We start from the raw sequence: 26,353 nt of genomic DNA on the forward strand, positions 1-26,353 counted from the left end.
AATCAACGATGACCAAAACAGATGGAAAGATATACTATGCTTTTGGATTGGCAGACATAATATTGTCAAAATGACTATATTTCCCAAGGCAATCTACAGATTCAATGCTATCCCTATCAAATTGCCAATGGCATTTTTCACAAAACTAGAGCAAAAAATTTTTAAATTTGTATGGAAACTCAAAAGATCCCAAATAGCCAAAACAATTTTGAATAAGAAAAATGGAATTGGATGAATCAGGTCCCCTGACTTCAGACTGTACTACAAAACTACTGTCATTAAAACAGTATGGTGCTGGCACAACAACAGAAATATAAATCAGCAAAACCAGACAGAAAACCAAGAAATAAATCCACCTATGATCAACTAATCTATGACAAAGGAGGCAAGAATATACAATGGAGAAAAGACAGAATCTTCAATAAGTGGTGCTGGAAAAACTGGACAGCTACATGTAAAAGAATGAAATTAGAACATTCTCTGAAGTTCCCGTTGTGGCACCGTGGTTAACAAATTCGACTAGGAGGTTGTGGGTTCATTCCCTGGCCTTGCTCAGTGGGTTAAGGATCTGGCATTGCCGTGACCTGTGGTGTAGGTTGCAGACGTGGCTGGGATCCTGTGTTGCTGTGACTCTGGCGTAGGCTGGTGGCTCCGATTAGACCCCTAGCCTCAGAATCTCCATATGCCGAGAGAGTGGCCAAAGAAAGAGCAAAAAGACCAAAAAAAAAAAAAAAAAGAAGAATGAAATTAGAACATTCTCTAACACCACGCACAAAAATAAACTTAAAGTGAATTAAAGACCTGAATGCCAGATACTATAAAACTCCTAGAGGAAAATATACAAAGAACACTCTTTGACAAATTGCAGCAATATTTTTTTGTATCCATCCCATAAAGTAATGGAAATAAAAACAAAAATAAACAAATGAGACCTAATTAAACTTAAAAGCTTTTGCACAACAAAGGAAACCATAAACAAAATGAAAAGACAACCACAGAGTAGGAGAAAAATCTTTGCAAACGAAGTGGCTAACAAGAGATTAATCGCCAAAATATGTAAACATCTCATGTAGCTTTATACAAAAAAATCAAACAACCCATCAAAAAGTGGTCAGAAGATCTAAATAGACATTCCTCCACAGAAGACAGACAGATGGTCAAAAAGCATCTGAAAAGATGCTTAAAATCAATAATTGCTAGAGAATTGTAAATCAAAACTACAATGAGGTACCACCTCACACCAGTCAGAATGGCCATCATCAAAAAGTCTACAAGCAATAAATGCTTGAGAGGGTGTGGAGAAAAGGGAGCCCTCCTACACTGTTGGTGGAAATGTAAATTGATAGAACCACTATGAACAGCAGTATGGAGATTCTCTAACAAATTAAACATAGAACTACCATATGACCCAGTAATCCCACTCCTGGGTATATATCCAGAGAAAACCATAATTCAAAAAGATACATGCACCCAATGTCCATTGCAACAATATTTACAATAGCCAAGACATGGAAGCAACCTAAATGTCCATCAAGAGAGGGATGGATAAAGATGTGGTACATCTATACACAGTGGAATATTACTTTGCAGCAACATGGATGGACCTAGAGATTATCATACTAAGTGAAGTAAGTCAGAGAAAGACAAACATCATATACCATTACTTGTATGTGTAATCTAATAAAAATGATACAAAACAACTTATTTATAAAATAGAAACAAACTCACAGATTTTGAAATTAAATTTATGGTTACCAAAGGAAAAAGGTGGGGGGTAGGGATGAATTTGGGGTTTGGGATTAGTATATACATAATAGCATGTATAGAATAGATAATTGGCAAGGGCCTGCTCTATAGCACAGGGAAATCTATTTGATATTCTGTAATAACTTAATGGGAAAAAGTATATGTAGATATATAGATACAGACACAGGTATCTATCTATCTATCTATCTATCTATCTATCTATCTATCTATATATATCATTGTGGTTTGATTTACATTTTTCTAGTGACTAATGAAGCTGACCATTTTCTCATGTGACTACTAGCCATTTATATATCTTTTTCATAGAAATGTCTATTCAAATCAGTTTCCAATGAATTATTTACATTTTTATTATTGAGTTGTAACAGTTATTTATATATTCCAGATCCTAGTTTCTTATAAAATATATAATTTGCAAATATTGTCCCATTTTGTAAGTTATCTTTTTACTTTCTTGATAGTTTCCTTTGATACAAAAAAAAAGTTTTTAATTCTGATGAAGTCTAATTTATCTATTCTCTCTTTCGTCAGTTTAGTTTTTAGTGTCAAATCTAAGAAGCCTTTGCCTAATCCAAGGCACAAAGATTTACTCCTAGGTCTTCATTGAAGAGTTTTGAAGGTTTGGCTCTTAATTTAGGCCTGTGATCCATTTTGAGTTAATTTTTGTGAATGGTGTAAGGAAGCTGTCCATGTGTGAGGATATTCAATTTTTCAGTACTATTTGTTGAAAAGACTGTTCTTCGCTGAAAATTCTTGGCAACCTAGTTGAAAACCAATTGACCATAAATATAGGATATGCACTTCAGACCTCAAATTATGAGAGGCTGTAAAGAACAAGAAAACATTTGCTTAAAAAGCCAAAAACTAAGGTGAGACAAATGAGGTACTTTTTTCAGGCACAAAATTTAAGAGGGTGTCAAAGGCAAATATTTTTAAAAATCAAAACTGCTGCAAAGAACTATGTGATGAACAAACTCAAAATATTAGATACAGACAGGGTCAGTATTATTGCTTCTTCCTTTTGGCCAAGGCTCCCGTATGGCTTGGCACAGCACTGTTCCCAATGCTGTCTTCATTAACGGGTATTCTACTGACAACAGTTGATAATGACTTCACACTCTAAACTCGCTACACAAGTTATCTGCAAACTTGGCGAGCTAACTACAAACAAATGTCCATTCAACTGGTTGACCGAATCCCTCTTTCCCTACCTCATCAGAAATTATTTATGTTGCACAACACTTGTATATATTAAAGTGAGGTTCCATAGTATGAAAACTGATAGTTTTTCTGCCTGAATAAGAATGGATAGTAAGCAAATCAAAATCAAAGTGCTTAATTTCAGCCTTTCAGCTTTGATTAACTGTCTTCTGGAGGACTTTTGTAGTTCCTAATTATCAGCATTGGCTGGTTATCTACTGGTCTACTGACAAGGACACAGAAACGACATAAATGCTCATGACAAGAGACTGATGCTCCTAAGAAGCTGAAATATTTGCCCCAGAATACTATGGATTAGGTAGTTACGGAAGGATTCTACTGTGTTACACATATAATATGGGATGTGGCTAAAGAAATGGTTATGGTTGCAGCGGGGAGAGAAAAGCCTGTGAGTATTAAAAAAGGATAGGAGAAACAGGAATAAAAAGAGATTTTTGGTCTACTAAGGTCTATTCTTCCTCTATGTTCGTAGTGACATTTAAGTTTTCCCATGAAAGATAATTTTGTTTTATATTTGAGCCCAATCTAGCATTCTCTTTGTTATTGCTTTGGGGTTGGATGGCTGTGACTGGAATTAACCAAGCCAACTGTATTTTTTAATAGCTGTTAACAATTATATCTGATTACTTTTCAAACAAGAACAACAACTGGCTTAGAGCCAAGAGTTCATAATAAGTTAGTTCAGAAAGAGATTAAAGAGAGAAATTTGATTATTTTTTATTTTTTGTCTTTTTATACGGAGGTTCCCAGGCTAGGGGTCTAATCAGAGCTGTAGCCTCTGGCCTACACCACAGCCACAGCAACACCACATCCAAGCTACGTCTGCAACCTACACCACAGCTCATGGCAGCGCGGGATCCCTAACCCACCGATCGAGGCCAGGGATCGAACCTGCAACCTCATGGTTCTTAGTTGGATTCGTTTCCACTGTGCCACAACGGGAACTCCTAAAGAGAGAAATTTGAAGGAAAAAAACTTATCAAGGAAAAAGTGGTTGTGAGGGTAGGACGAGTGGAGGGGAGTGTGGCTTCTCAGGACAGTACAGTAACACAGGGCACCTGGGGCAGAGCCACAGAGAAAAAATGCGGAGGTTTGAGGCCACTGAAGGTCAAAAATCTAATTTTCTACTCAGGGATGGGTTTGCCAGTCCAGGGTCAAAATAAAACAATATTGATACAAGATTGCAATCTCATCACCCTGAGTCTGGTTTCTTTTTTATCAACTCACATTTAGCAGGTCATCTAGCCTCACTCCCAGGTGAAATTTTTTTTAAAAGACAGAGAAATATTTATACACACAAATAATTACCCCACTTTATGAAGGAGTTCTGAATGGCAAAGTCATGAAGCCCTCTGCTCTCTGAAAAAACTCCTCTTTCCTACTGTCAACTTCGACGTGAGCCACCCTCCACTTGAGACCCCACTTTGTTGAAAAACTCCCTCTTCCCCAGGGTAATGGTGACGCTCAGTTTCCTGTTAACACAGCCTCTGCTCCCCAGACTCTCTGCCATAAGACATCCGAAAGTGTGTTCTTCTGGACTCTGTGATACAGGTTGATCGTCAAATATTTTTTTTTAGGATAGGAAGACTTTTCTTTTCTTTTTTCTTTTTTTCTAAGCAGCCTATGGAGGTTCCCAGGCTAGGGGTCTAATCGGAGCTGCAGCTGTCGGCTTACACCACAGCCACAGCAACATGGGATCCGAGCCGTGTCTGCAATCGACACCACAGCTCACAGCAACACTGGATCCTTAACCCACTGAGCGAGGCCAGGAATTGAACCCGCAACCTCATAGTTCCTAGCCGGATTTGTTAACCACTGAGCCATGACGGGAACTCCTGTTGTTGTTGTTGTTGTTTTTAATTACTATAGGCTGTCTGAGAAATCTGGCACTGTGAACCTTCAGGAATGGGCTGCTAGTGATGGGACTGAGTGAAAAGGGTGGTGATAAGCAGGATCTATTATCAGGTCTGTTGAAAAAAACTGACCACAGAATCTTTCTTCACGATCATCTTGACGAGAGTAGGGATGAAGCTGATCAGATAACGTGATGTTCCTTTAGCACCAGTTTGGGGAAATGGGGTCTGTCTGTTTCCTGTTTCTTCGATTTCAAGAGCGATTGAAGGTTCCGAAGTTTGTGGCGGAACAAAATTCATTTCATGCCTGGCCTCAAAATTTAAGTTTAATACAGGCCGCCCTCTCAAATTTGGTTCCTAAGAAAATATTCTATTTCTCAGCTGTGGCAGGTTCGTCTTGCTGTGTACCAAATTACTGCAAATTTAGTGGCTTAAATTAATACACGTGTATTAGCTCACAGTCTCTGTAGGGCTCGTGTCGAGGCATTATTTAAATTCTTTCCTTCAGAGACTTATCAGTCTGCAATCCTGATGTCAACGGGAGGCTGTGTTCACACCTGGAGCCTGAGGTCTTCTTCCAAGTTCTTGTGGCTGCTGGCAGAATTTTTCTCCTTGCAGCTATAAACTCATGGTGACTTCTTTCCTCAAAGCAGGAGACTCTAAAGTCAGAGAGATTCAGTCCCTTTTTAAAAAATTTCCACCTGATTAAGTCAGGATCACACAGGACAATCTCCCTTTTGATTAACTTACCATCAACTCACTTGGGACCCTAACTACATCTGGAAAATCCCTTTCCATTTGCTATATGCCATTGGCCAGAAGCAAGTCCCAGGTTCTTTCTGCACTTGAGAGCACGAGATTTTACAAAGATGTATCTCACTGGAGTCACCTCAGGGTGTCTGTTTCATCAACCCAAACCCAATTTTTCTTTTAGTGCAATTTTTACTTGTTTCTTGAAAAAAAAAAAAGGTTTTTACTGTTTAGTTTTACTACGAATAAACTATCAATTGTGGTAAACTTCTAAAGCCATAACTATCAGTAAAACAAAGCCTTATATCAATTCCTATTACTACTACTCAAGAAACTATACTACGACGTGAGTAGGATTATTCAAAAGCTGCAGATTTAAAATTTGTTTGTAAATTTGAGTGTCAGTTCTGAAAGAATTAGTTGTGGAGAAGAACAACAAAGTAAAATATATAATTATGACAAATTTTATTATGTTAATGTTTCTGTTGACTTTTTTGTTGTTGTTGTTGTTGTTGTCTTTTTAGGGATGCACCAGTGGTATATGGAAGTTCCCAGGCTAGGAGTCAAATTGGAGCTACAGCTGCTGGCCTACACTACAGCCACAGTAATGTGGGACCTACCCCACAGCCCACAGCCCACAACCACACCGGATCCTTAACCCACTGAGCAAGTTTAGGGATCAAACCTGTGTCCTCATGTGTACTAGTCAGTTTTGTTACCACTGGGAACCCACCATGGGAACTCCTCTGTTGACTTCTGATGAAAATTAAAAACACATTGTGGGGAGTTCCCGTCATGGCTCAGTGGTTAACGAATCCGACTAGGAACCATGAGGTTTCAGGTTCGATCCCCGGCCTCACTCAGGGGGTTAAGGATCTGGTGTTGCCGTGAGCTGTGGTGTAGGCTGCAGATGAGGCTTGGATCCTGCGTTGCTGTGGCTCTGGCATAGGCCAGCGACTACAGCTCCAATTAGACCCCTAGCCTGGGAACCTCCATATGCTGCGGGTGCAGCCCTAGAAAAGCAAAAAAACCAAAACAAACAAACAAACAAAAAAAAACAACCCACATTGTGACCTCCAAACTTCAGGCTCCTTTTGGTCAGTTAGCAGCCTGTGAATTGGGAAGTCAAAGCTGAAATGATATAACATTAACTCAAATATTTAAATACAGAAAAATTAGGGCTCAGAAAATTCTGTTGATGGTTGTTCAGCAGTTGGTTGTAATTTTTGGTGTTCTTGTGAGAGAAGTGAGCTTGAGTCCTTCTACTCTATCATCTGGTTTCTGTAATCTTATGGGCTCAAAAAATCCTGGAGCAAATGACCACCGTAGTCCAGCATTTCACTTTACTCGTAGCTCATTTGTCAGGGTGGTGGTTGTTGCTGACCTCAGAAAGAGCTTTACACAAGGGGAGAGGACTTCATTCAGTAAATTCTTAGTAACTGTTTTTAGTTTTAGTTGTAAAAAATAGCTATAGAATAACTATTTAAAATTTTCAGTTCCAAAAATAGAATTACTAAAATACCGTTTTCCCAAAGAGACCCAATTCTGCATATCTATAGAGGTGTCCTTTGGCCAATTCAGGGAACAACTAGTCATAGTTCTACATGCGTGTGTACGTGTGTGTGCGTGCGCGTGTGTGGATTAAGGGTGGGGGGGGGAAGACAAATTGCTTTTTCCTATAATGGTGTTTTGTTTGGTAGGCAAGACAGTTTGTTCAGTTTAAATGGTTGTTATGGTGCTTCCATACAGGTAAAAAGACAAGAGAGACATGGTCCATGGAAGGGAGGCATATTCTGAATTGTCAGATTTTCTGTTTTTTCAAAAAGACTTAGTTCCCTGATTCTATGAGAATTCTTATCTTTGGGATAAAAAGAAAATAATTCAGTTCTTTTGAATTACCGAAAGGGCTGCCATTGGAATATATGTGGTGTTAGGTGTTATTGTACAAAACATAGAGACAACCAGATTATTGTCGCCGGACTGAGAGATACACTTAGCAAAATGGTTTGGACTGAAAAAGAAACACTAGAAGATCAACATGGCAGCACAAATGGTAACAAAGGAGCTACGTAGCCAACCTATTGTTCATCTATTTAGTCAAAACTGTGGGCACTTTAAAGATAATATAGTGAGATTTGAACACCAGTAACTATAGCTCCTCACTCTATTAACTGACCTTTAAATATGATTGTCCCTTTCATTTGCCCAAAGGACATTTACCTCATAAAAGAAGCTATTCATTCACTCTAGAAAACCTATAACATGGGGAAATATGCTAAATTGACATTTAGAATTATCTCACAACACTTTTGTGATAACTTACGTTATTATTTCCGTATGATTTGAATTTGAGATGTTAAAGTGTGTTTTAAATCCATTTAAAATAATAGCCAGATATCAGGTGGCTATTAGGGTTATCTGATAATGATATCAGGATTTTTTTCTTAGCAGCTGAGTAATTGCTTCTTTTCCATGCTGAAGGCAAGTGGAAACCTTTGCCCTCCTCAAGATTTACACCTGTGTTGTATGAGGTAATGGGGCATCAGACTGACATTTTATGTACCACAGCATTGTTTTATAATAAGGAGAAGTGCTTCTCTACATTGTCTTGATAATTTGGGAAACGGTGGGAGCAAAGCAGCAGAGAGTTATCAAGGTTGCAGACATTGGCTGACCCGTGACCCAGAGCTGAAATCTGCTGGCTAGATTTTCTCTCCAGGACATCTTTTTACTGCACAGGAACACATCTTGCCTCTCCGGTTGCCCCCACACTGCTTCCCAGAATCTTGCAAGTCATAGGGAACACATTAAACAAAACCATTACAGCAAGCTTCAGTACCTTGGATAGCGGCCTTAATTTGACATACATAAAAAGACGTTGGACACCTCATGGCTATAATTACATCAAAGAGAGCACAGGCAATTTCACTTTCTGGTCTCATGGAAGTTGAACAGTATAGGCCTTGTTATAAAACAGAACTCAAGGAGGTGTGGTCCTGAATCCTTTATCCCTGGGAGGAATATTTTCCTACATGATTTTAGAATATTTGACACCAGTAATCGAATGGTTTTTCCCACCCAAACAATTGCAGAAATAGAAAGTAAACAAATAGATATACTTAGATTAAATGTATATGAAAAAAGCTCAGATATCCAGGCCCTAGAACCTAATGGGATTTGGGTGTACCAATCACTGCCCTATTTTAGCGCTAAGTATGAAACCTAGGCTAACAAGTACAGCCAAGCTGTCCTGGCAGCACTTTCAATGCACTTTGTTAACCTAACAAAGCCTGGGGGGCTGTTATAAATATATACCTGTGCTACAGGAAGAACTCCTGTTGCTCCTCATGAAAAGAATGCCTAATTTTAAACACCTAATGAGCTTGGTGGGGTGATCCAAGCTTCTAAAGATTTCCATAGACTTAGAGCTAATGAGAGCCAAGTTGTGGGCTGATTTTTATCAGGGGGAAGCTCTCCTTCTTGCTTATCGAAAGGATGGAAGAGAAGTGTATAATGGCTTTTGCCTAGAGGCAATTCTCAGACTAGCTTTTCACTTAAGTAAAGGTCTTCTCTTTGCCCCCAGGGCTTCCTACAGAACAACTATATACAGAGGCCTTCTTAAAGGTAAGATTATTTTTAGAGGCACAACTGCTTGAAAAGAGAGACTTCAGTCAAATCTATTTATTTGGAGACAGATACCCAGAAATTTGCTCAATTTTATTCTCTCCCCTCACTTTTTAAAACTGAATTTAGTCAAATTAGTTAAATTCAAGGACACAGATTTTTTTCATAAACATCACACATATTCAGTTGCTCTTAGTTTTTATCATATTATCCAATTTATGATATATAAATTACTTCTTCCTGCCCTTTGTTGTGAGTTATTTTTGTGAGTTATTTAATATCCAATTGGTGCAAATTGGAACCATGGAGTTTCCATGAAAAATAACCATTGCCTCTCTGTGGGTATTGATATTAAATTTAGTAATATTAACAGCATAATAACAACAGGCACAATCAGAATTACTTTGAGCAGAACATTATCCAACAAGACACTGTGGGATTAAGCTATTTTAGTGGCATTAAATACCTGTCATTTCATTTCCATCACTTTGCAGTGGGTGGTTGATTGGGATTAGTGGGTAGATTAGTCTTTTTATGGAAGTGTTTATATGCATTCAGGAAGCACACCCTAAATGACTGGCTGGATCCTACACTCATTTGTCTTTAATAGTAATGTAGTCCACGGTGCCTACCTTTTAAGGAGGAACATGCTGGGGAAAAGAGACACCTAGGGTTAGGATGCACTTCAGAAAGCTTTGGCTTCAAAAATATGGATTGATCACATGTATTTTCCCACTTCAATTTGTTTCTCCCTCCTCAAACCCTCAGAGAAGGAGATTCTCAGGGGAGAAATGGCAAAAAACAAATTCTGAGAGAAAAGAAGCCGGTGAAGGAATGGTAGCAGAAGAGAGAACTTGCCCTATCTACAGACCCCGAAGAGCTCAAGACTCAGAAATGCCAGGGGTGAGGGAAGTCCACCAGAAAGCAGAGGTGTTAATTACAGTCTGTCTATGGAGCATTTGAACTCCAGCACCAGCACCAGCACCAGCACCACGCGCAGGCATTGCATGGAATGTCTGGTAGTTAGATGCTGTTCCCAAGCAGAGGTTGGGGGTTTCTTCCCAAATAAATAAAATGAGTTGCTTGAAGAGAACTCACGTGACATTAGAACACCAGAGAAAACCCTGGCATTGGGGGTTCCCAGTGATAACACTGGGCCTAGACAGTCATCAAACCCTGTCCATACGTATGATGCTCATACGTGTGTTTTTAAACATCATTGTTAGAGTGAAGCAAAGATCATCATTTTAGAAAAGCTGGTCACATGAAAGTGAAACACCAAAATAAACACCCAGAAAAAAAAAATGTCCCTAAAAAAAAAAAAAAAAAGCAGTAAAAGTTCCTCCACAGGATAACTCTTCTAATTAGAACTCAAACCCAAAGACAATGGAAAATAAATTGTAAAACAAAACAAAACAAACAAATAAAAAAGAGGTATGACATATTAGGCAAAGAAGCAGAGAAGGAGCGCTCTCTTGGCAAACAAAAATATGACAGAGCAACACAAAATTCAACAGATGTGTTAGGATTGAAATATACATCCCTGCCCCAGAAAACGGAATGAGAAGAAGAAGCACAAAATATATGAGAAAAGGTAAAAGACATAGAGGATCAACCTAATATGGCTAATGACCTGATTAACAGAAGTTACAGAATTAATTAGTAGAAAGAAAATTATCAAAGGAGTAAAACAAGAGAATTTCCTTGAGGAGGAACGTCCACGTCTTGAGACGAAAAGAGGACACTTCATACTCAGCCCACGTAATGTAGAAACATCTAAACCCAAGCAGCATCATTTTAAAGTTTGGTTAACAATGAGAAAGAAGAGAAGATTCTGAAAGTTTCCAGAGAGAACCACTGGATCATCTGCAAAGGAATATTATCAAATTGGTAATACAGCTCTAATGAGCAAAACTGATGACAGGAGAGCTAAGCAAGAGTCCCCCTGCTTCACTTACACAGAGCCAGTCAAGTTGTCAATTAAGTATGAGAAGAAAAAAAAAAGACAGGTTCACACATGCAAGGACACTGAAAATTTGATGCCTCCTATTCTTGGGAAGTTACTTGGGGATGGAAACACGAAAACTGGAGAAAGTACAAAAGCAAAATAAAATGAAACGAACTGACCCTGCTGCTTCCCATGTGAGTTTATGATGTCTTCTCATTATTTATTACGCGTCTTACCTGATCACCCTATTTAATAGAAATTCTTATTATTCCCTTATCCCAAGGATTTTCTTTTCCTTGACATTAATCATCATTTAACATGCTGACATACTTACTGTGTATTTGTTTATTGTATTCCTCATCCCCACTTGCAATACAATAAAAGCTCCATGAAAGCAAGAGCTTTATCAATGGTTGAGCTTCCATACCAGAGAGGCTAAATATTTATTGTAGGAGCAAATGAATGACTAAGTAAAGGCACCTGGGAAATGTAAGAAAAGGCACATGCATTCAAATCTGACTCCAGGAAAATTCACTTTGAGTGCCAACAGATGTGTGTCATTAAATCCGTCAAGGAGGAAATATAATCGCTGCAAACTCCTTGACAATGAAAGGCACACTATTTACACAGCCATATTATAAATGATAATGAATAATCTTCATAGGATCCATTCACATACCAAAAACAAAAGGCTTTCCTGTGGGTAAAAACAGAATCTAAAGGAAAGCCACCTAGACAATGTAAAAGTAAAGCCAGACTGGAAGAGAGGTTTAGAAAGGAATGGAGAAGGGGAGGTGGAGGAAAGTGTGGGAAGGTTAATGTCTTCATCGTCAAAGTTTAGAATGAAGAGCTGCTGCTATGGGATATGAAAAGGAGGTTAAAAATATGATTTGAAATTACAAGGATGACCGACCAGTGAAGGAACTGAGAACGCTGTTCTAAATATTTTGCAGGATTGAGGAGAAAGAAAGTAAGATGTGGTATAAATGCATTAAATTTACATCCATCAAAGCCCAAGGTAAGAGAAAATACAGTAGGTAAGGAAAAATGTCAGTATGAGAACTCTGTTTAGAGCAGTGGGAGAGAGATGGAAACACCAGGAGGACAAAACCAGAAATGGTTACATATGGAGCCTCTGGAACGCAGAAGTAGGTGTGGGGAGGGATGGGGGGGGGGGCTGGTGTTTTCCATTATCACTTGCCACCATTATGTTTTAAACACTATGCTTGTATTAATTTAACAAACACAAAGACAAAGTGTTATTTTAAAGAAGCTCTTTCTGGAGTTCCCATCATGGCTCAGCGGAAATGAATCCGACTAGGAACCATGAGGTTTCGGGTTCGACCCTTGGCCTCGATCAGAGGGTTAAGGATCTGGCATTGCTGCGAGCTGTGGTGTAGGTCACAGATGTGGCTTGGGGACCTGGTGTGGCTGTGGCTGTGGCGTAGGCCAGCAGCAACAGCTCTGATTAGACCCCTAGCCTGGGAACCTCCATATGCTGAGGGTGCGGCCCTAAAACGATAGACAAAAGACATAAAAAAAGAGAATCTCTTTCTAAGATAAAAATGATATAATGGAAAACATACAAGTTGGCCCCCCAGATCCACAGTGTTTGGGTGAACCTGCTGCTTAGCTTTTGAAGTGACCAGAGGTGAATTATTTAACAATATGAAGTGTCTTCTCAATTGAGAAAAGACTCAGAATTTTTCCCACCTTGATGATTATCTATGATTCTATGATTTGTTGATGAAAAAAAATACAGCCTGGAAGTTGAGAGTTAAGTTTTATTTGGGGCGAAATTAGTACATAAGCCTGGGAGACAACATCTTAGGCAGCCCTGAGAAACTGCTCCGAGGAGGCGAGGAGGGTAGCTAGCATATTTGAGTTTTGCAACAAAGGGAAGGGATTTACCGAAAACCATATTTACAGAAGAAAATGTAAAGGCCTGGGCTTCCTGGAATCACGCCTTTGATCTGCACCTCAGCTGTGGGCCAGTCTCCTTTGTTTCTTTCCTGAGTTCCCTCAGGGCTCACTGGCCCACGCTGGGAGTGGCTATACTCACAGATGACCTTGACATCTTTTGTTTTGCCCACTGACTCCAGCCCAGGAGGAGACAGTATTTCAGAGAAAGCTCGGAAATATTGCTCCCAAAGAGGAAAGGGGGGATAGCGAGATCAAAGCCATGAAGGTGAAGGGGGAGGTGCCTGCAGCCAGGCACACACTTTACAAAGGTTTGGGGCTGGTCTCCTGAAGGGGACAAATAGTCACAGACATTAGGCATCACTGAAGCATGTTAGAGTTTTTCTAGATATGAGGAGATGCAAGAACTGGGCTCATAAAATCTTCTCCTAAAAAGATCTAACTATCTGAAGACCTGTTCTTCCAGTTTTCCCAGAGCACAGAGTGCCTCCCTCCTGGTCTCCACCCTGAGCTCCGCTCAGGGAGTGCTGCAGGTTGGCACCTGCAGTGGCTCATCTTTTACTCCATAAAGAGACGGATGGTAAATGCCAAACTTTGGTTCACAAATTTTTTTTTCCTTGACATAGTACATAAGCAAGGTTTGGAAACTGAAAATGCAGCCCTTTGAAAATTGCAAAGAAAGATAGGCACATCCTTTGACCTCCTTTTATAGTGGCCACAAATACCAGAGGACAATATTTTTGGCAAAGTTTTTTTTTTTTTTTTAATAAAATCAACCAAGTTCTTTCATTATTTTTTTACCATTCGGAAATGGTATTCTTCATTATTTGGAGAAAATATGAAGCCCATAGCTCATGTTAATTTATGGCTAAAATTTTGATAAGTGTATTTGCTTATTTTATGAAGGACAAAATCTGTCTGATTTTGCATTTGGCCCTAAAAGAAAAACACAAGCCTGTTTTACTAGAAGTCATAACCCAGAAAGGCAACACCTAACCTAGGCACACTTGGCAACAATTAAGAATTGGACTGGAAATTTGCATTATATAAAAAGGTCAAAATTTCGTGCATATCTAAATATTTGTAATTGTTTGCTAGCTTCCATATTCAAATGCTTGCTTTTTGGTCAGTCTAATAAAGTAAGTTGGAGGTAAATGTTCTTCCTTGCGAAATATTTTTTAGGAAGGAGGCTTTCAAATGGCTCTGTAGTTGAGACCCTTTTCACACCCAACAGCAGAGGTCATGCCACAGTCTAGAGTTTTTCTCTGCATGTTGGAAATTTAAAATTACACTCAAATGTGCTACTTACATTAACTCTACCTCATGTCAACTCTGAAAATGGATGCCTTTGAAATGTTAGGTCCCCAAAACAGTTTTGGCTAAGTAATGCAATGGAACAATGTCACCTGAAAAGAAAGAAACTACTTGAAATAATCAAGCAAAATATCTAAGTTAATTGGTACCAAAAAATACTGAGGTCTAGGTGATGTTCAGCCGCCAGCAGACTCCTTTTTTTATCTATGAGGTCCTGCAATCCATACGCTAGTTACAGAATAAATATCCAGTTCATTTCAAGAATACTTGCTGCCGTGTCTACCATCTGAAGGGCTTGAACGGATGCCATAATCCTGAGACCAGAAGCCACCTTCTGAGGTCTATCAGAAGTAAAATTACTGATGGGGCACAAGGCTTTGGTAATTATTTTTGAGATTAAATAGTAATCGTTTGTAACCTCATGGAAGAAGAGCAGACGGATCTCTCCTATAGGTTTTCAGAACTTCTAGGCATTGTCTTCATCATCGCTTTTCTAGCAAATGGTTGTATTTAAGACATTTGATTAGCAAATGAGCCATTTTGAATTTATAAGGTTATTTCAGATAATTCCACATTCCAAATGGCTGTAACTTGGGATATTTATTATTCGATTGCTAGTTTAACAGCACTTTATATGTAGTATAATACATCATACGGGTAGAAGTACATTGAACATTTAAACGCTTGGTAAATGAAAAAACACTGTTACTGTATTATTACAGTATTAAGAATTGTGTTCATAGGGACAAATAAACTATTCATAAACTCAGTGATGGATGTCCTTTAAAAATGCAATGATAAGCCTGGTGGCAAATTTTCCATTTCCCAAATTAAAACCAGAGGTGGTGATTTAAAAATGCCTTGAGTACATCTGTGGTGAGTTTTTGATTGAAAGCCAATGTAGGTTTTTCACACAGAGACAGGTTTAGGTGGGCCTTTCATTCATTTTTGCTGTTACTCTGAAAAGAACTTGTCACTCTGAGTTTTGTCTGCTCTGCCTCTCACACTGGACATTGGCTGTGGCAGGAAGAGTCAGAAACCCTCCAACCTTTGTACCCAGAGGAGCAGCTGTCGTTAGTTGTTGGAAGTTAGCAGCTCTTGCCCCTTCGGTGTTTCTGAGAGCCCAGGTAGAGAACTTGCTTTATGACTTTGCCTTATTTTCCTTTTTTTTTTTTTTTTTTTTTTTTGTCTTTTTGCCTTTTCTTGAGCCACTCCTGCGGCATATGGAGGTTCCCAGGCTAGGGGTCGAATCGGAGCTGTAGCCGCCGGGCTATGCCAGAGCCACAGCAATGCGGGATCCGAGCAGCCGAGTCTGCAACCCACGCCACAGCTCACAGCAATGCCAGATCCTTAACCCACTGAGGTTAAGGATCAGGGAATGAACCCGCAACCTCATGGTTCCTAGTTGGATTCGTTAACCACTGAGCCACGATGGGAACTCCGACTTTGCCTTATTTTCAATTCCGTTGGCTTATCCCAGCAAAATAGCCTCATTATTAAGGATGACATAATGATGGAAAATTATATTAGCCTTTAAAACTCTGCTTTTTTGTTTGTTTGTTTGGTGTTTTTAGGGCCGCACCCAGAGCATATGGAGAGTCCCAGGCTAGGGGTTAAATGGGATCTGTAGCTGCCGGCCTACACCACAGCCATAGCAACACGGGATCGGATCTGTGTCTGCCTGTGACCTACACCACAGCTCACAGCAACTCTGGATCCTTAACTCACTGAGCGAGGGCAGGGATGGAAACTGCATCCTCATAGATGCTAGTCAGATTCGTTTCCACTGAGCCATGATGAGAACTCCTCTTCTTTTTTTTTTTTTTTTTCCAGTGGGGCTATACACAATGACATCATAGTCATGTGATGGTCTCATCTTCCTCCTCTTTCCACTGAGACAGTGTTACAGCAGGTGGACTAGGTACAGCAGCAGTCAAGCCTCAAGGCTGTGGGAAACTCAAGCAGGTGGCCTGAGATGGTGAGTTTGGGAAACAGCAGGATCTGCATGTGGAAAAGAGCAGGAGCAACTTCTAGAGGCAGCAGTGGTGGAGTCAGTGTTTGGCCACTTGATGCCACCCGTCGTAATTCTCTTCTACCCAAAAAGATAAGGATAATCCCACAGGGCTTAAAAATGTGAAGGTGGATGTAAATTTCGTTATTTCTGCATTACAATGTCTCCTTATATTCATAATTAAAATAAAATTGTTTTGGATTATTTTGGGGGGAAAGAAAGTGTAACGTGGAGTCAGGAGGAGCTTAAGTTTGCCTTGTTGCGTATCACAAATATGGGAGTCCACTGCTCCTTATTTATTTATAAATCCACTCAAGTCTGGGTGGAAATCTAAAACTACTCTCCCTCTTAATGCATTTTAGATTCTCAGAAAACAGAAAAAAAAATGTCTGATAATATGACAAAAAAATGGGTATATATGTGTAACGGGGTCACTTTTCCGTACAGCAGAAATTGATGGAACATTGTAAATCAACTATAATAAATTTTTTTTTAAAAAAAGAATACCTTTAGGACTAATATGTGAAAGTCATTTGAATTGTATTTTGTGACTACAGAAATTTAGTCTTTGGGGTTGTTTCCTTAGTCAAAACTAATATTGGTGAAAACTATACATATATAGATAAAATATATGTTCTAGAAAAATTCAAAGATTGAGTATTCACTGGATTAAGTTTCTATCAATTTTTAGTAAAGAGACAATATCTGTCCTCACTTATTTTTTAATATTGACATACACATACTACTATATGTAAAATAGATAACCAACAAAAACCTACTATATTGCACAGGGAACTCTACTCAAATATTCTGTAATAATCTATAATAATCTGTAATCATCTATAGATATTCTTTTGCAAAATGAGCCTCTTTGCTGTACCTCTGAAACCATCTATAATAATCTGTAATCATCTATAGATATTCTTTTGCAAAATGAGCCTCTTTGCTGTACCTCTGAAACCAACTCAACACTGTAAGTCAACTGTACTTGAATTTTTAAAAGAAAAGGGATAAAAAGGTGACACGAGCATAGCAAGGTGCATGTACGTGACCTACTGAACTGTACATGGAAATCTGGTTAATGTGATAAACTTTGTTATGTTTATTTTACCAATTTTTTTTTTAAAGTGCAGCCCTTTCTCTCTTGTAGAAAACATATCCCAGGTCTCACCTAGGGCAGGCATTCTGAGGGGTGCTGGCGGAAGACTGGGCTCAACAACACGGGCTCCTTCTTTAGGGTCATGGAAGGAGCAGGTGGAAAGGCATCTCTGGAGACGGCGCAGTCCAGCCTCCTCTTTTCATAGACAGGCAGAGTGACTGAATCACACAGAGCAGAAGTGGACACGTAACCCAGTCACCTCGCTCTTGGTCTTGGCTCATTCTGGTGGACCGCTCAGAAAAATCAGTAAAATCAGCTTCGGTCAGTTTTCTTAAAAACCGTCACTTTGTGTGTGTCTACACTGAACCGTGTCAAACCCATCATCTCTGTTTTTCTCTACTTCGTCTCCATTTTCCTTTATTTGCATTCCTCCCACTAACTTCCTGTACATTCCGTTTTTACAAATATTTTCTCCTTCCGTTACTGCTTATCACCAACTTTAGAAAGCCAGGCCTTATAGGAGGGCAAGCTGATTTGTTTTCTGAGATCGGCAAAAGGAAAGTAAAAGCAATTGTCTTCTTAGTATCACTGGCGCAAAATACATAACAGATACATTATCGTTTCTAACAAAACTTCACATCTATTTTCTATTTAATCCTTGAAGCGCAGATAATTTTAGAATGTGCGTATTTGCTCAAGACCATAAATGAGTGGCAGAGGCTGGACTTAAATCAAAAGCACTCCTGATTCCAAACCCAGTGTACCTTGTAAATCAGGAGAGTTAGATTTTCAAGATATGAAGATGTGACATAAAAGAAGAGCAGGTGCCGGAAACTACTATGAATATTGGAGAAAAGACTTAAGAATGTTACATCTTTTGGTCATAATTTTGGAGAGGCCAATGTCGAAGGTTGGTAGTGACAGAAACTGGGCTATTGACTCTGGGTTGAGGACAAGGGGATATTAACAACTCAGGATGGGGGGGTCAGAATTGAGCTTGCAGAACTGTCCCATTCAGATGGACTCAGTAAACTTAAGAAAGGGGCCTGAGTCATCCTTTACCCCTCCCTGTATGATTCCTCCGGAAGAAAGAAAGAAGATACTCAGGCCTAATTTCAACCATAAATGAAGCCTACACAAACAAATAAGGCAAGCAACAAACAATAAAAAAAAAAACCCTATATGGCGACAAAATATTTATTTATGAGGCTGCTACATCAATAACACTAATTATACTGTAATTGCCAAGAACTGAAATTAATGCGATCTTGTGGAAATCCACAATCAATCTCAGGCCTAATTTCTGTGAATGAATGCACACTGAACAAAATTTCAGTCTAGAGAGCATATTTCATTCTTAGAGCACTCAGCAAAATGACACCGGGAAGAAGAATGGCAAGATGTCGCAGCATCTTTCAGTCCTAAACTACAGAGGCATCCAAGTCATTCCCTTCAATGCAGCCTGATCAGAAGGCAGCTCAGTGAAACTGGTTCTGAGAATTATCAGACCTCACCTGTAGCCCTGAGAACATCCTCCAGGTAGCAGCTGAAAAGTTCAGTGAGCTCAGCGTCACAGTCACGTGTCCCCAGCCCGGCACAAAGGTGCAGTAAAAAGGGATGCTCTGTTTAGAGAGCGGGCGCGAATGAAGGAGACAAAGGACCCTCTGATCGGCTTTGGGGAAATGACATGCATCTCGCACGTAGCGCCTAACGAGAATGTTGGGTTCTCTACTTTGCAGCTAATTCTGAGCAACCCCGTGGTCTCGCAGAAGGTTTGGAAAACCCATCTTGCTTTCACGTTATGCATGCTCCTTATCGAGAGTGTCGTTCTGATGTTATGGCACGGGGATGGAGCTAGACCTCTTGTTTGCATTACAGAGACTAAACAAGAGCTGCTGAAAATAAGGGACCGTATTCTAAACATTCAATTTGAGCATGGAAAACACTGTTTACACAGTCCACAGTAATGGCAGCTGTTTCAGCTATTTAAATAGTATAATTACACATTTCATTCCAGAGTATAACAGTAACAGTTCGTTTACTAGTAAATCTCAAATTGAATGTACCCCTTCCTATATAAACATGTACAGGTAACCTATCAATAGCTACTGCCAATTATATCTGAACTATAATTTGGCCTTTATTGGAGTTGCTGTGCTTCAAAAGAACACTTTCCTTGGGAAGGCTGAACCTTCCTCCACCCCCCCAAATGATGAAAAAAAAAAAATACAGTTGTCAGCATAATGTCTTGACATTCATGATGCCAGCCTGTCTTTACTGGTGTCAGATGTGAAAATAAATAGATATTAAACTGTCAGTCAATGAAATTGCAAAGTCAAGAACAGCTCTAGCTGTGATCCTGTGTGTTCTATTTGATGGACACAGGTGTTTAAGTGTCATGCATTCAACAGGGCCTGGGAACAAGAGAAACATTTTCCAGCAGTTTTCTATTTGCTAAACCATCTGAGATGAACTTTCCTACATCTCAGGACTTCAGTAGAATCTCAGAGGCCTGAGAAAGTGCCAAGAATTCCCTTCCTGTTTTCAGTGCTAAAATGTGAAACATCAGCCCCAGTTCCTGGCGGTACGTTCTTTTAACCTCTGTGCAGTCAAGGTCTCCAACACCAAATCAAGGGCGGCTCCGCTGGCCCTGAATACGCATCTGTGGCAGACACCAGACACCTGCTCGGTCTATTTATTATTCATAAGATACTTAAAGCCAATCATCTGTCACTAATAAACATTAACACTATTAAACATTAATGATCATTTTCCCTCTGCTTGATGAGTACTGGAGCAAAGTACACCATATTCGTTTGTAACACGTCTGTTTACCTTCTGTTGTTATTATTTTGGTGTTACTATTACTGTCGTTGTTGCTATTAGCAATATAGTGCTGGCCTATGTGAGAGGGCACATCCTCTTGATAATACAAATTTCTCATTTTTCAATAAGTGTCATTAAATTTGTATCTCAACAAGTATCGTTAAATTTTCCTGCCAGAAAATGTTGCCTTATAATGACCTCATAAGCAAAGCCCTGCACTTGGATACTGACTAGCAATGTGAAGAAAGCACTGGAGTCCTATCATTCTGGGACTCAAATGCTACATCACTGGCCAATCAGAGCAGTGTTCTCAAAAATCAAGACACATAACAGATGATTTTTGTGCCAGGAGCTACAACGATCAAATTGAAATGTTGCTCTTGGCAAATAAGACACTACTTATATACCTCTAATAAGTTATTAAATTATATGTAGAAAATTCTAAGTTTAGTGTCTCGCTGGTAATTCCCTTAATAGTTCACTGACAAATTCTGTTTTGGTATCTGCTTCTCTAAGGACCTAAACCAACACCGTCGAAAAGACAGTTCAGCAAGATTACCCCAGTGGAGAACTGGAAAATGGCATGTGACAGAAGTAAGTCCTACCAGATCAGATAAAATGCCTCATTCTGATTTATGTCAACTGAGTATTCGTGTTCAGGCGTTTTCAAATTTGAGAGGGGATGATGTTTGCCGTGACTCGTGGCTGAAAGACGGAGCCGAATGATGAGCACAGGCACTGAAAGAGGCTGGAGGTGCCGAAATCAAAAAGGTTTCAACTTAAAAACTTTATTTTCCTGCTTATGGAATAAAAGCTCTACCCCATGTCTCCTCTCTCATTTAGGTTCTGCACTATTTTCTCATCATCACTTAATTGACAAGAAGAGACAATAGCTGTCTGTTTTCACGTCCTCATCTCCTCTCTGTAGTATGCTGCAAAATGGGCTGCAATGCTTTATCCCTCTCTGTATCCTTTTGCGGTAGGTTTGTCATTCCTCCCATCAAGGAGTGAAGTCCATTTCCCCTCCCCTTCAGTCCGGTTGCCCGTGAGATTGGCTTTGGCCAACAGAATGGGGCAGTGTGCCAGTCTGTGCCTGGATCTCAAGGGTCCTTTTGTGCTTCTGCTCACTCTCTAGAGTCCCTTCAGAGCTGCCGTGTGAGCAAATCTGGGATGGTCTGCAGGGCAGGGAGAAACACAGGACCTAGTGTGGCCATCCTCACTCCAGCTGAAACAGAATCCTGAAAAATCACCCCTCTAAGCCTGGTCCAAATGACCGTCCCATATTACTGCAAACCAACCAGATGGAGGTTGTTTTAAAGCACTACAAAAACTGATACTCCCTTTTTAACTCATTATGATGAATGTTTGGTCTTCATCAATGAACTCATCTTGTTATGGCCACTAGCAAGTGAGCACTGTTAAGTTTTTTTACTGTATACTGTTACATACTAGTTAGAAATTATTATCGTTTTTTAATTGCCTTTTCTCTGTAGACTCTACGCTCCCAGAGGATTAAAAAAAAAACAAAACCATGTTTTAAGTCAAATAAACCTGTATTTAAATTCTGGATCAATTGCTTACTTACACTGCAACTTTGGACAGGTTATCATTGTTGTTTTCTTATCTAAAAAATAAGTGAAATTATAGTAATATTGTGGGATTATTCTATGATTGAATTGCATAACATATGTGGACATTTATCAGTATCTCTGGCCGGGGTAATTACTTAATAGGCAGTGGCAAATATATGTTATCCTTTTACTTTAATATCTATGGATTATAATCAACACCCCAATCCTTTTATTAGAAAAAAAATACCTCTTTTACCCCCTCTGTTATAGGTAAAGTTGAGACACTTTAATAAGTATTTCAGAATCAGAGAAGCCTGCTTTAAAGTTCTAGCCTCCCAACTTAATAAATCTCTGACCTTGGAAAACCATGTAGCTTCTCTGCATTTCTACATGTTTTTCTATATGTAGCTTCTCAATTTTTCTATTATAATGTACTTTGAAATCATTCTGGCCACTGAAAGCCATACTTTTTTTTTTTTTTTTTTTGGCTTGAAACAAGACAAATTTATTCCCTTACAGTTCTGGAGATGAAAGACATACTCTATATAAGGCTCTTATCAGAAGCAAGGGCACAGAGTGACTGTCGAATAGTCACCTCTAAGTTACTTCCTTGGCGTCATTTCTTGTTACTCCCCCAACCCCCATCTATATTTTTTTCTTCACTTCTGGCCTTGAAATACCTAATACATTGGCCACACTTAATTTAAGACCATTTCCTAAATAGTCATCCTATTTTATTGATTCTAAGATACTTTAAGACATGTCTTACAATTAATGGCATATTAACATTTAATTGGTAGCTTTATGTGTTTTGTTTTGTTTTGGTGGTATTTATAGGAGGTATATGATTAAATGATATATGACATCTGCCTATTGCTTATCTTTGCATGTCCTGTTTATATTCCCTAGCACAATTTTCTTTCCTTAATGTCTAGATAAACTTAGGTTTTCTGAGTTGCTCAGGCATTTCCTTCTTCTCAGTTTCCAATGATTTCTCAGCTCACTTTTTTATAACTCTCTATGTGCTTGGAGTTAGTCAACTGTGCAATGAGAAAAGAGTCCACACAAAAGCACACTCACTTCTGACAATAATTACAGGTTCTAGGGCTTCCCCAAACCACACTCAGCTTCAATAATTCTCCAGGAGTATTCACAGAACTCAGTGAAAGCTGTTACAGTTGTGGTTATGGTTGATTACAAAGAAAGGCTACAGCTTGAACCAGCCAAAGGAAAAAGAGCATAAAACAGAGTCCAGAAAACTATTAAACATGGAACTTCCTTTGGCCTCTAGCCAGGGAGTCAGGTATGTTACTTTCCCGGCGTCAGTGTAAGCTAGTACGCATGACCTCCAGGAAACAAAGACACCGTCATCAGGCATCACATTCCAAAGACTGAGGGATTACTTCCCGGAAGTTAGGTATAACAGCCAGACCTCTTTAGAGATAATGTTAAGGTTTTTTACTGTATACTATTATATACTAGTTAAAATTATTATCGTTTTTAATTGCCTTTTCTCTGTAGACTATATGCTCCAGAGGATTTTTAAAAAAAAGTTTTAAGTCAAATAAACCTGCTTTTAAATTCTGCATCAATTGCTTACTTACAGTGGAATTTTGGACAAGTTATAATTGTCATTTTCTGATCTAGAAAATAAGTGAAATTATACTAATATTGTGGGATTATTCTGTGATTGAATTGCATAACATATGTGGACCAGGGTAATTACTTAATAGGCAGTGGCAAATATATGTTATTCTTTTCCTTTAATATCTATGGATTATAATCAACACCCTAATCCTTTTATTAGGAAAAAAATACACAAAAATAACTGTAGGGAAAAAAAACACTTAAGTAGCTCAGAGACGGAACCAAGTCTTACTATGTATGTTATAATCACATCCAATTTTATAGTCTATCCACAAGCTACTAACATATTTTGGATTATTTCTAAGATAAGAGACCTACGATTATTAGCATATTGACAATATTGTGAGAGGAAAACTATAATTAATAGTTGTTTCTTCATTAAAGAAAATGAGTCTTTTAATTAAAGAACAATTATAAAAAGCAAACTGAAATTTCAAGATTAGAGATTGAGTCTGAAAAAACAAAATGCCAGATTTAGGTGATCTTGCAAATTATCTCTTCCAATTTCCCCTCAAGGTAGAAATTTAACTCTGCTTGAGTACTCCTAGTGCAGGCAAGAAAAAAGAAGCTTTGTCTCAAGATGGATGTGATTTAAAATATCACCTTAGAAAGTTTATACTGGACTTTCGATTCCAGCAAAATTGTAAACAAGATAATGCGAAATTCTTTCTTACTACCAAACTCCACAAATGCATGGTGAAATATAACAATCATCCTTGTAAAAGCTAAATTCTTAAGAAATCTGGAAAAGCCCCTGGGGACAAGAAATGAAGAAGAAAAACAAAACAAAGATGGAGTCAAAAACAAATGAGGTGATTGATGCTGAAGATACCCTAGTCTTTCTAACACCTAATCTATACACTCTTGCCTTAACTTCTGGGTGGAACTGAGAGACCAACCAGATTATGGACTCACTAAACAGGAAGAGTGGGACGGATCCGATGCCAAGAGAAAATAAAATTAGGGTCTTAGAAGAGTATTTAATAATAGCTTAAAAATTAGAGAAATTAGGAGGAGGAGAGGAGAATCTAATAACACAGTACATGTAGAGGGAAACTTGAAACTTGCCCGTTTTGACCTGAGATCTGGGCAGGGAAAAAGTCTGCTCTGAGATTTTTACCTACAGACCTACCTACCCTCTTTAAGGTTTGGAATTGAATTCAGACTATACTTGGGAGTTTAGGAGTCTCCAAACTTGGAAAAAAATAAAAGGTAAACCAAAAATTATTTTCATACTGATGACACTTCTGTGATATCTATAATATGCACATCCAAATTCGCTCTTGAAGGATGTATATTCCAAGAGATCATGCAGCATTCCCACAGATAAAGTCTGGCTGAATATAACCTCACGATTCAATGTTACCGACACAAAAAGGGAGAGAATTAGCAGGTGTATCAAACATCAGTATTAAATCCCTATGAGGAATTCCCGTTGTGGCTCAGGGGTAATGAACCTGACTACTATCCATGAGGATTCGAATTCCATCCCTGGCCTGGCTCAGTGGGTTAAGGATCCAGCATTGCCGTGAGCTGCGGTGTAGGTCGCAGACGCAGCTTGGATCTGGCATTGCTGGGGCTGTGGTGTAGGCCAGCAGCTACAGCTCTGTTTCGACCCCTAGCCTGGGAACTTCTATATGCCAAGGATGTGGCCCTCAAAAGAGACTCAGACACACAAAAAATCCCTATGAACCTCAGATATAAGGCTAAGAAATTATAAGTATGTTTGAAATTTATAAAGTGTAGAAGGACTTATAAACATAAAGATAAAATTGGATGCTATAAAAAAGAGAAAAAAGCTGATAGGATAAAGATTCAAATAGAACACCCAAAAAAGAAAAATATATTCAGTGAAATTAAAAATTGAGTGGGATAATGAAAGAGCATTTTTCACATTGCTAAAGAACAGAGAAATGTAAAAAACAGATCTGATAAAAGTCACCTTTGTCACATAAAGTAAAATGCACAGGTTCTGGGGACTGGGACATGGATCACTTTGGGGGGCCATCACTTAGCCTGTCACTCAAGGTAGTAGCTAAGAATTTTCCAGATTTAGTGAAGCATAATGATGAACACCATATAATGTTCTTTTTTTCCATATAAGAAACTACATTTTACTTCTAACATAATGATAATACCATACAATAAATATTATTATCAGAGTAGAAATAAAATAATAAATTAAGTAGTGAATAAATAAATCAACTTATGGACAGATTATAGTAAAACTGCAATACCCCAAATAAAAAGCAACAACAGTCAAAAGACATTAGAATAATAACTTTAAATTCTGAGAGAAAACCAGCTGGTGTTATCAACTTTACATGGTTAAGTTCTCATCTAAGAATTAGTATAACATAAAACACCATTTGACAAAGACTGTTGGGCATTATCTCATTCATATATTCTCATAGAAAGAGATTCTAAAAGAAGTACTTTAGGAAGAAAGACTGCAAAGGAAGCAGTGACATGCAAGCAACAGGAAGAAGAAATTTAGAAAAATACAAAGGAGTGAGTACCAGAAAGAGCAGTAGGTGGATAAACTAGCAAAGCACAGGCATGCCCAAATAATTATCAAAGGCATAAGGAGATAAAATATCAAGCGATACAGGAAAGAGTTTTGAGTTAATACATTATGATCTTTGCATTGTTTGAGAGTAGATAAGGATTATGCTTAAATTAGAGACGTTACTCATGAAGCCATATTAACATTTGAAGGCTAACTACTAATAAAATGTGTAACTTCTAACTCAGTAGAAGCATAAATCTTCAGAAGCTAGAATCCATAAAAGGCAAAAATGA

General features: G+C 38.7%; 1 long non-coding RNA gene across 2 annotated transcripts in view; it reads right to left on the bottom strand.

Annotated features, from left to right (window-relative positions):
- LOC110260376 (uncharacterized) overlaps positions 1-26,353 on the bottom strand; it is an 878,819-nt gene that overhangs the window by 226,039 nt on the left and 626,427 nt on the right. The gene's annotated exons all lie outside the window — the stretch shown is intronic.

The sequence above is a fragment of the Sus scrofa genome, chromosome 4 (genome assembly GCF_054392235.1).
Source record: "Sus scrofa isolate SSC_HxYL_T2T_F1_AM1 chromosome 4, Sscrofa_HxYL_maternal_Yorkshire_Landrace_v2.0, whole genome shotgun sequence".
NCBI lineage: Eukaryota > Metazoa > Chordata > Mammalia > Artiodactyla > Suidae > Sus > Sus scrofa.